Consider the following 12,274-nt stretch of genomic DNA (forward strand, 5'->3'; position numbering starts at 1 on the left):
AGCTGTAAGTGCGGCCAGAATATAAGCAGGCAGAAAAATGTGAAAAGACAGACTGGCTTAGCCTCCCAGCCTACATCTTTCTCTGGTGTGGATGCTTTCTGCCCTCGAACATCAGACTCCAAGTTCTTCAGTTTTGAAACTCAGACTGGCTCTCCTTGCTCCTCAGTCTGCAAATGGCCTATTATGAGACCTTGATTGTGTGNCTTTACCACAATCAAACCCTCAAGGTCATCAAATAAAAGAAATAAAAGCCCTTCCAAAGGACAGTAACTTCAAAGACTGAAGGAACACCAGCCCACAAAGATGGGAAACAACCAGTGCCAGACCTCTGACAACTCAAAAAGCCAGAGTGCCTTCTTTCCTCCAAACGATTGTGCTACCTTTTCAGCAAGTGTTCTGAACTGGACTGAGATGGTTGAAATGACAGAAATAGAATTAAGAATATAGATAGGAACAAAGATCACTGAGATGCAGGAGTACATTGAAACCCAATCCAAGGATGCCACGAATCACAACAAATGATACAGGAACTGACAGACAAAATAAGCAGTATAGGAAAGAATGTAACTGACCTGACAGAGCCGAAAAACAGACTACAAGAATTTTATAATGCAATTGCAAGTATTTATAGCAGAATAGACCAAGAGAAAAAACAATCCCAGAGCTCAAATACTGGATTTCTGAAAAAAGACTGTGAAACAAGAACAGGGAAAAAGAATGAAGAGGAAAGAATGAAACCTCTGACAAATATGGAATTATTTAAAGAGTCAAAATCTATGACTCATTGCTGTCCCTGAAAGAGATGGGGAGAATAAAAGCAATTTAGAAGACATATTTTGGGATATCATCCAGGAGAATTTTCCCATTCTAGCTAGAGGGGTTAACATTCAAATTCAGGTAATGCAGAGAAGCCCCACAAAAATATTCACAAGAAGACCATCCCAAGTCTATTTATTTAACCATTATCATAAAGGAGTCAAGGATATCTACATTAGTCTATAGGCCTGAGACCTACACAAGTTTTGTCAACAAAATAAGAATAGTCAGTTGAGGATTCAAAGGTAGCTGCCTGGACACAGCCAAGTGGTACAGCTGCCACACAGAGACCAGGAAGACTGTCAGAGTTCTTGCACAGATTTGCCAAGGTCAAAATGAAACAAAACATGTTTAAGGCAGCTAGAGAGAAAGGCCAGGTCACCAGCAAAGGGAAACCCATGAAACTAACAGTGGACCTCTCAGCAGAAAGCCTACAAATCAGAAAAGGTTGGGGCCAATATTCAACATTCTAAAAGAAAAGAAACTCCAATCCAGAATTTTGTATCTGGCCAAACGAGGCTTCATAAGCAAAGACGAAATAAGATCCTTTTTGGATCAGCAAATGCTGAGTGAATTTGTTGCCACTAAATCTGTCACTAGAGCTCCTGAAGGGAGCACTAAATGTGGAAAGGAAGGACTGTTACCAGCCATTCCAAAAACACACTTAAGTACAGAGTGACACCATAAAGCAACCACACAAACAAGTCTGCATAATAATCAGCTAATATCATGCTGACAGGATCAAATCCACACATATCAATGCTAACCTTGAATGTAAACAAGCTAAATGTTCCAAGTAAAAGGCACAGAGTGGCAAGATAGATTAAAAAAAAAACAAAAAACCCCAAATCAAACAAACAAACAAACAAACAAAAAACAAGTCCCATTGGTATGCTGTCTTCAAGAGACCCATCTCACATGCAATGATGCCCATATGCTCAAAATAAAGGGATGGACAAAAATATGCAAAGCAAATGGAAAGCAGAAAAAAAAAGCAGAGGTTGGAAACCTAATTTCAGACAAAATAGACATTAAACCACCAAAGATCAAAAAAAGAAAGAAAGGCATTACATAATAATAAAGGCTTCAATTCAACAGGAAGACCTAACTATCCTAAATATATAGGCACCCAAAAGAAGAGCACACAGATTCATAAAACAAGCTCTTAGACACCTTCAAAGAGACTTAGACTCCCATCCAATAAAACACTGGAGACTTAAACACTCTACCGACAATATTAGACAGAACATCAAGGCAAAAAATTAACAAAGACATTCAGGACCTGAACTCAACACGGGCTTAAATGGAGTTGACAGACATCTACAGAACTCTCCACCCCAAAACAACAGAATATACATTCTTCTCATCTGCACAGGGCACATCCTCTAAAACTGACCACAGATTCAGATATAAAACACTCCTCAGCAAATGCAAAAGAATTGAAAACATAACAATCACTCTCTCAGACCACAGTGCAATCAAATAAGAAATAATACTAAGAAATTCACTCAAAATAATACAATTCCATGGAAATTGAATAACCTGCTCCTGAATGACTTCTGGGCAAATAATGAAATTAAGGGAGAAATCAAAAAGTTATTTGAAGCTAAAAAGGACAAAGGTACAATATTCAGAATCTCTAGGACACAGCTAACACAGTGTTAAGAAGAAACATTATAGCACTATTTGCCAAAATCAAAAAGTTAGAAATATCTCAAATTAAAAACCTAACATCCCAACTAGAGGGAAAAGAGAAGCAATAGAAAACCAACCCCAAACCTAGCAGAAGGTAAGAAATAACCAAAAATCAGAGCTGAACTGAAGGAGATTGAGACATGAAGAACCATTCAAAAGATCAACAAATTTAGCAGTTGGTTTTTTGAAAAATTAATAAAATAGACTGCTAGCTAGAATAATAAAGAAGAAAACAGAGAGTATCTGAATAAATAAAAACACAAATAACAAAGGGAATACTAACACTGACCCCATAAAAATACAAACAACCACTATAGAATATTATGAAAACCTCCATGCACAGAAACTAAAAAATCTAAAAGGACTAGATAAATTCCTGGACAAATACACCCTCAAAAGACTGAGCCAGGAAGAAATTGAATCCCTGAACTGACCAAAAACAAGCTTGAAAATTGAGTCAGTAATAAATATCCTACCAACTGAAAAAAAAGCCCAGGACAAGAGAGATACACAGCCAGATTCTACTAGATATACAAAGAAGACCTCGTGTCATTTCTACTGAAACTATTCCAAAAAAATTGGAGGAGAGACTCCTCCCTAACTCATTCTATGAGGTTAGCATCATTCTGATACCAAAACATGGCAGAGACACAATAAAAAAAAAAATAAAATTCAGGCCATATCCTTGATGGATATAAATGCACAAATCCTCAGCAAAATGGCCATATCCTTGATGGATATAAATGCACAAATCCTCAGCAAAATATTGGCAAACCATATCCAGTAGTACATCAAAAAGCTAACCCATCACAATCAAACCAGCTTTATATCTAGGATACAAGGTTAGTTCAACATATGCAAATCAATAGATGTGATTCATCACATAAACAGAACTGAAAGCAAAAACCAAATAATAATCTCAATAGATGCAGAAAAGACTTTTAATAAAATTCAACACCACTTCATGTTACAAACTCTCAATAAAGGAAATGTTGAAGGAATATACCCAAAAGTAGTAAGAGCCATCTATGGCAAATCCACAGCCAAGATCATACTGAATGGCAAAAGCTGGAAGCATTCCCCTTGAGAACGAGACAAACAAGGATGCCCTCTCTTACCACTCCTATTCAATGTAATATTTGAAGTCCTCGCCAGAACAATCAGGCAAGAAAAAGAAATAAACAAGCAATCTCATTAAAAAGTGGGCAAAGGACATGAACAGATACTTTTCAAAAGAAAACATTCATGCAGCCAAGAGGCATATGAAATAAAACTCAACATCACTGATCATTACAAGAAATGCAAATCAAAACCACAATGAGATATCATCTCACATCAGCCATAATGGGTATTACTAAAAAGCCAATAAATAACATGTGCTGGTGAGGTTCAGAAGAAAAGGGAACACTTATACACTGTTTGTGGAAATGTAATTTAGTCCACCCATTGTGGAAAGCGGTGTGGCTATTCCTCAAAGACCTCAAGACAGAAATACAACTTGACCCAGCAATCTCATCACTGGGTATATACCCAAAGGAATATAAATCATTTTATTATAAAGGCATGTGCACATAAATGTTCTTTGCAGAACCATTCATAATAGCAAGCACATGGAATCAACCTATGTGCCCATCAACAGTGGACTGGATAAAAAAATGTGGTACATATATACTATGGAGTACTATGCAGCCAAAGAATATAATGATATTATGTCCTTTGCAGCAACATGGATGGAGCTGGAGGCCTTATCTTAAGCAAATAAACACAGGAGAAGAAGATCAAATACTGCATGTTTTCACTAATAAGTGGGAGCTAAACATTGAATACCTATGGACACAAAGAAGGCAACAACAGATACTGAGACCTACTTTGGAGTGGAAGGTGGGAAGAGGGTAAGGATATAAAAAACTCCCTGTGGGGTACTATGCTGATTGCCTGGATGATGAAATAATCTACACACCGAACCCCTGCAACATGCCATTTACCTGTATAACACACTTGCACATACATCCCTGAACCTAAAATAAAAGTGAAAATTAACATATGATGGCAGTTGTCTTAGGAATTGCAGTCGATATTGTGCTCCATACTCAAAGTTGGGTCTATGTTTTAGTTAGGATTAAGAAAAAAATGGTAATGTTAAGCCTGCTTAAAGAGCAAAAAATTTCTGATAGAATTAAATTATTAGTATTTTATTTCATTCTGTTCATGAATGAATGATGTACCTAAGGAAATGTGTTTTCTGCCTCTATCACCACAGAATATAGAGAATCACTCAACGTGTCCTCTTCATGGACTTCTATTATCTCAATATTTTCTCATTCAGCCTGCCTCCCCAGGTATCTACTTAAACAATTTCCTTATTTCTTACTTAGGATTAATTTTATAGTATTACACATAGATTTGCATAAAATTTTGAAAAATAAATGATGATATAAATGTATTAGAATGAATTACTGATGGATCATGAAAAGTTCTTCTGCCTTGTAGTAATAAGGAGCAATTGCACAGGATAGAAAATAAAATAGGTCATTTTGCACATATTCTTTTGATATCTTATGTAGGTATTGCACAAACCAAGGCCCTGCCATCAGTTTATTTGGCTACATATTTCTTTCACATATAATATGCTTTAGTTATATTGAGCTATAGCTTAAGATTAAATGGTTAATTTAGAGTTCTATGTAAGTTTACTATTGATTTATCATACCAGTTTCTCAAAATAAATCTTTTGGTGGCGTTTTGTATTGATTACTATCTTAATACNTTAGAATGAATTACTGATGGATCATGAAAAGTTCTTCTGCCTTGTAGTAATAAGGAGCAATTGCACAGGATAGAAAAATAAAATAGGTCATTTTGCACATATTCTTTTGATATCTTATGTAGGTATTGCACAAACCAAGGCCCTGCCATCAGTTTATTTGGCTACATATTTCTTTCACATATAATATGCTTTAGTTATATTGAGCTATAGCTTAAGATTAAATGGTTAATTTAGAGTTCTATGTAAGTTTACTATTGATTTATCATACCAGTTTCTCAAAAATAAATCTTTTTGGTGGCGTTTTGTATTGATTACTATCTTAAATACTAGAGTATGTTGAAACTATTTGTATTATTTTGAGTAGCTTCTGTCATTTTTCCATCTACTAGTAGAAATCAGTTTTTATTTGGCATTTCTATTAAATCATTTTTGTACTACCAATAAAGATATATTCCCATTTCTTGATTATCATGTACAAGGTACAATTTAACAAGGTATAATATAACATACAAATAAATACAAAAAACAATCCCTACCATTTAATAGCTTACAGTCTAACTAAGGAGAAGAAACAGGTGTGCCAATGCACACATGTATACACCTACATGAAGATCAATAGCAAAACAAAGATGTCACGGCAAAACACAGATCTTGGAAGACTGAAATTTAATATTTGGCTCTGCCTCTTGTGTGACCATGAATAAGTTACCTAACTCTATCAAGTGTCTGGTTGCTTTATCCTTAATACAGCAGTGATAATGCACAGTGATATTGTTATTACTGATATTTAGTGAATTGTTCAAAGAATAGGCAACAGATGTTTGGCGAAGCTGGCTGAGTGGGAAAATATTCAGGAAATATAGGTCCACGAACAGGACTTCTCACTCCATTCACATAAAGTGATTCTAGTGATTCTGAGATGATAGTGGCAGTAAACACATTTATTTCCTTAGGCCCATCATTTGTGACTAAGCAGACAGGGAAATTATATGGAATAATGTGTATGAAAACATAAAGCGTCTCATACCCAAACAGATGTAGTCCTTTTATTCTATTCAAATAGAACATCAGGACAATTACTGCAACCATTTAAAGGACCTTCAGTTCAGATACTGTTTTATAGTACTTGAAGTTACCATGCTATTCTGGAAAGATGATAGGTTTTGAAGTCAGATCTATTGGATTTTGAATCATTACTTGAATAATGGAGGATTGTATAACCCAGTGTACGTGACAATCTGATTCTTAATTTTATCATTTTCAATGAGGATATCATTATCCATTTATCTCAGAGAGACATTGTGAGGATTAAAATATTATTTAAAACAATGATGTGGAACATATTTTTATTAAAGTGCACTCTCTTCTCAGGACTTCACAAGGACCACAGAAGTCTCAGCTGAGAAGTGTGAAATCCATCCTTTGAAATAGATTATGAAACATTAGTAAGTTTATCTGTGTATGTTAGAGTGTTTGTGCAATTATAAATTGGTTTATAGCAAATCACAAGAACACAAAGGCATAACTAAGATGCCCTTTTGTTGTTAGCCAACAATACCTACTCATTAGCAAAGACAGGGTATGGGTAGAGTGGCGCTTGTCCTTATCCAAATCTTATTGTTCCATTATACTGGCAGCTGCTGTGGCAGACAGGCCAATGAGGAAAGAGAAAGTCACCAGTGAAAAGGAGCCATCTGATGGTCCTTCTCGTCCTCTCCTAAGTCAGGGTGTTTCCTGCAATCTGTTTTCAAGAATATTTAAAGGTCAGTGGCTTGTCGTAATTCTGATTTATTACTTTGTCATTTTGAGCATAACTCCAATAATTTCGTTATTGTTTTTCTGTGTATCCTTCCTTCCACTATTTAGAGATTGTAAATGTTTTTCTTGTAAGAAAATGGACCAAATACCAATGACTCGGGTTATACTGCATTTGTTATGCAAGTTTTTTGGCAGGCACCTGCCTGTGAAAGAGAAAGAGCCAAGCACCACTTTATTGGACTTACTAATTTTAGGGTTGCCATGGCTTTAATTTGATTGTTATTTTTTGAGCATTCAAACTGTGTTAGGCAGCATAAAGAACACATAGAAAGCATGATGTGGATATTAAGAATGCTATGCCCTAAAAAAGGAAGTCTATTAACTCAAATACGGAATGTATCCAATTCTGTAATTACTTGCAAAATCTTGATTGGGGAATTCATTTAGCTAGCTTTATATTTAGAAGGTATTTTTTATGTCTTTCTAGTTTAAAATTGTATTGCTCCAAATAGCATTTCAAGACACTGTAGTGTGCTGATGTTCACATATATGAAGTTATTGCTCCTCTCTTGTAACTTAATCAACAAATATCTCATGAGGTGCAGAATACTTGGCAGATACAAAAGACCCTCAGTGAACTAAGTCATCAGAGAATAAAGCTATATTCATTCTAGATTAGTGTTAGAAAAGTTACTAGGTAAGGATAATGAACACCATAAGAATAATGAGGCTCAGTGGGGAGTGGAAGGAGGAGGGGTAAATTTGAGGTTGTCAGAAGAAACAATTCAGGGTTATACTGCAGCTCAATATAGAGGAATATGAAAGGCTGCCCATTTCTGCTCTACCAATCTCAACTGAGCACCAAGTGTGTCTTAGGTCCCCTGCAAAGCACTGTAGATATAATAGTGAAGACAGACATGCTCTTTCTGTTTTGAGAAATTCACAGTCTAGCTGCACAGATAGACAGGGAAATGTAATTATTCCTTTGTTCAACAAGTATTTATTCAGTTCTCTTTTCAGACACTGTTGCTGGGGATGGAAAGACAGTGAATAAAAGACACAAAAATTTATGCCCTCATGACCACATTATAATTTAGACAGACTAATACAAAGTAGTATGTATGTGTAGATATATCTATATTTGTATCTATATCTAAGTAGATATAATTTTATATGCAATATAAAGAAGAGGAAGGGCATGTGCTGCTTCTATAGGAAGGTAGAGGAAGCCCTCAGTAGTAAGGTGACATTGCAGCATTTCATCTGAAGACATACTTACTCTATACAGACATGAAAAAGTAAGCAATGTAGATATGGGTGTGAGGTGAAACAGCATTCAAAACAGAGGGATTAGAAAATTTAAATACTATAAAGAACTTGGGCATTTTGTCTGTTGCAGATATAGCAAAAAGTCAGTAGGGGCTGGAGGGAGCTGATAGGAAGATAACATAGGGCATGTCCCATATCTTATTTATTTTTGCATTCTCAATGCCTACCGCTAATGAATGACTCCATGGAATGATTGACAAGGTAAGAAGTGGACAAAAGAGAAATTGATTCTGAAGTTTGGGGCAATGGAGAGTGAATAAATACTATAGAAATATATAGATTCCATACCTAGGAAACCTTAAATACTCCAGCACAAGGCTCCTGGAACTGATAAACCACTTCAGTAAAGTTTCAGGATACGAAATCAATGTATAAAAATTAGTAGCATTTCTATACATCCATAATGTTTAAGCTAAGGATCACATAAAAAATGTAATCCCATTTACAATAGCCATAAAAAATACCTAGGAATACATCTAACCAAGGAGGAGAATGATCTCTACAAGAACTACAAACACTGCTGAAAGAAATCATAGATTACACAAGCAAATAAAAAAAAAATCCATGCTCATGAATTAGAAGAACCAATATAGTTAAAATGGCCATACTGCCCAAAGAAGGCTACCAATGCAATGCTATTCCTATCAAACTACCAACGTCATTATTTGCAGAACTAGAAAAACTGTTCCAAAATTCATATAGGACAGAAGAACAGCCTAAATAGCTAAAGCAATCCTAAGCAAATAGGACAAAGCTTGAGGCAACTCATCATCCGACTTCTAACTATATTATAAGACTACTATAATCAAAACAACATACTAATGGTATAAAACCAGAGAAGGACAGATAAAATAGACCAACGGAACAGAAGAGAGAACCTGGAAATCAAGCTGCCACTAGATATTTTATCTTCAACAAAGTCAACAAAATAAGGATAGGGAAAGGACAGTTTTTTAATAAATGGTGCTGGGATATTTGGCTAGCCATATTCAGAAGAATAAAACTGAACCCCTACCAGTCGCCATATAAAAAAATTAACTCAAGGTGGATTACAGTTTTAAATGTACGACCTCAAACTATAAGAACCATAGAAGAAAACCTAGGAAACACCATTCTGGACATTGGCTTTGGGAAAGAATTTATGACTAAGTCCTCAAAAGCAATTGCAACAAAATAATAAATTGACAAATAGAAACTAATTAAAGTAAAGGGCTTCTGCACAGCAAAAGAAACTAGCAACAGAGTAAGTTGACACCCTACAGAATGGGAGAAAATATTCACAAACTATGCATCTAACAAAGGCCTCATACCCAAAATCTATAAGGAACAACTCAACAAACAAGAAACAAAGAGCCCCATTAAAAAAACAAGCAAAGGACATGAACCGACACTCCTCGAAAAAGACGTACAAACACCCAATAAACGTATGAAAAAATGTTCCACACCACTAATCACCAGAGAAATGCAAATCAAAACGTCAATAAGATACCACCTTACGCTAGTCAGAATGGCTATTATATAAAAGTCAAACAATAATAGATGCTGTGGAGGCTGTGGAGAAAGGGAATGCTTATACAATGTTTGTGGGAACATAAATTAACTCAGCCAGTGTAGAAAATAGTTTGGAGATTTCCCAAAGAACTTAGAACTACCATTTGACCCAGGAATCTTATTACTGAGTATATATCCAAAAGAAAATAGATCATCCTACCAAAAAGACACATGCACTCACATGTTCATTGCAGCACTATTCACCATTGCAAAGACATTGAATCAACTTAGGTGCCCAAAAATGGTGGATTGCGTAAAGAAAATGTGGCACAAATACACCGTGGATTACTATGCAGCCATAAAAAATAATAAAATCATGTCCTTTGCAGCAACAAGGATGCAGCTGGAGGACATTATCACAAGTGAATTAACACAAAGACAGAAAATCGAATACTTCAGGCTCTCACTTGTAAGTGGGAGCTAAACATTGGGTACTCATGGACATAAAGATGGGAACCATAGACACTGGGGACTAGTAGAGGTGGGAGGGAGGACAGGGGGCAAGGGTTGAAAAACTGTTGGTTACTATGCTTAGTACTTGGGTGACAGAAAATTCTGCATCCCAAACCTCACCATCACCTAATATGCCCGGGAAAGAAACCTACACATATACACTCTGAATCTAAATAGAAACCCTAAGAATAAACCAGAAGTAAGCTAAGAGAGGTGCGCACAAATGTGCTGTTTGGTATTACATTGGAAGGCTGTGGGAACTGGGAACTGCTTCTTAGAGGAGATAACCTTTGAAAACCCTGAAAACATGTCGATGTGCTTTAGGCTTCTTATCTGCCATCTAGCTACTGTGTGTTACCTCCTTTTGTCATTTCTAAAATGGGACTAACATTAAAAATCCTGTCTAGCATAGTCTTCTTTTAAATTTCTTATTGTAAATGACAATTTATAATTGCATATATTTATGGGGTACAAAGTGATGTTTTGCTTTATGAGTAGAAAATGGAATAATTAAATCAACTAGTTAACATATCCATCACCTCAAATAGTTAACATATTTATGTAGTGAGAACATTTGAAATTTACTCTTTTGTCAATTTAAATATGTACAATACTCTATTATTAAGTATATTTAGCATCCTGTGCAACAGATCTCAAAAACATATTTCTCCTGTCTGAGATTTTGTACCCTTTGACCATTATCTTCCCTCTCCCCTCACCCTCCAGCCTCTATAACAACCATTCTACTCTCTGCTTCTATAAGTTCAATTATTTTAGATTTTACAAATAAGTGAGAACAGGTAGTATTTGTCTTTTTGTGCCTGGCTTATTTCTCTTAGCATAATGTTCTTCAGGTTTATTCATGTTGTCACAAATGACAGATTTTTCTTATTTTAAAGGCTAAATAATATTCAATTGTCTATATATTCCACATACTCTCTATCCATTAGCCTGTTGATGGACACTTAGGTTGATTCCATAATTTGACCACTGTGAATAGTGCTGAAATGAACATGGTTGTGTAGATATCACCTCAACAAAATGTGTTCAAACCTTTTGGGCAAATACTAAAAGTGAGATTGCTGGATTATATGGTACTTCTATTTTTACTTTTTTGAGGAATCTCCATGAATTTTTCCATAAAAGCTTTTAAAATTTATATCCCCATCAAAAGTGTACAAGGGTTTCTTTTCTCCCCATTCTCACCAATACTTTTTGTCTTTCAACTTTTTGATAATATCCATTGCGGTAGACACAATGAAAGCTCATTGTGGTTTTAATGTGATTTTTAAATGATTAGCAATATTAAGCATTTTGCTCATATATCTGTTGGCCATTTGTATGTCTCCTTTTGAGAAATGTCTATTCAGGTCCCTCGCCCATTTTTAAATTGGGTATTTTGTTTTCTTGCTATTGAACTGTTTGAATTCCTTGTATATTTTGATTATTAACCCTTTATCTGGTATATGGCTTGCAAATATTTCCTTCCTACCTGTAAGTATGTCGTCTCTGCACACTGTTATTTGCTTCTTTTAGGTTTGATGTCATCCCAATTGTCTGTTTTTGCTTTTCTTGCCTTTACTTTTGGGGTCAAATAAAAAAAACCTTTGCCTAGACAAATATCATGTATTATTTCCCCCATACATTTTTCAAGTAGTTTTATAGTTTCTGGTGTTGTGTTTAAATCCTAAATCCACTTTGAGTTGATTTTTGTATATGGTGTTGAATAAAAATCTAATTTCATTCTTCTGCATATGAATATCTCCTTTTCCCAATGCCACTTATGGAACAGACTGTTCTTTTTGCATTGCGTATTCTTGGCACCCTGATTGAAAATCAGCTGAATGTACATGCATGACTTCATTTCTGTTACATTGGTTGATGTGCCTATTTTTTTTTCCTTTT

Source organism: Rhinopithecus bieti, unplaced genomic scaffold (genome assembly GCF_001698545.2).
Source record: "Rhinopithecus bieti isolate Rb0 unplaced genomic scaffold, ASM169854v2 scaffold_31132, whole genome shotgun sequence".
Taxonomy (NCBI): domain Eukaryota; kingdom Metazoa; phylum Chordata; class Mammalia; order Primates; family Cercopithecidae; genus Rhinopithecus; species Rhinopithecus bieti.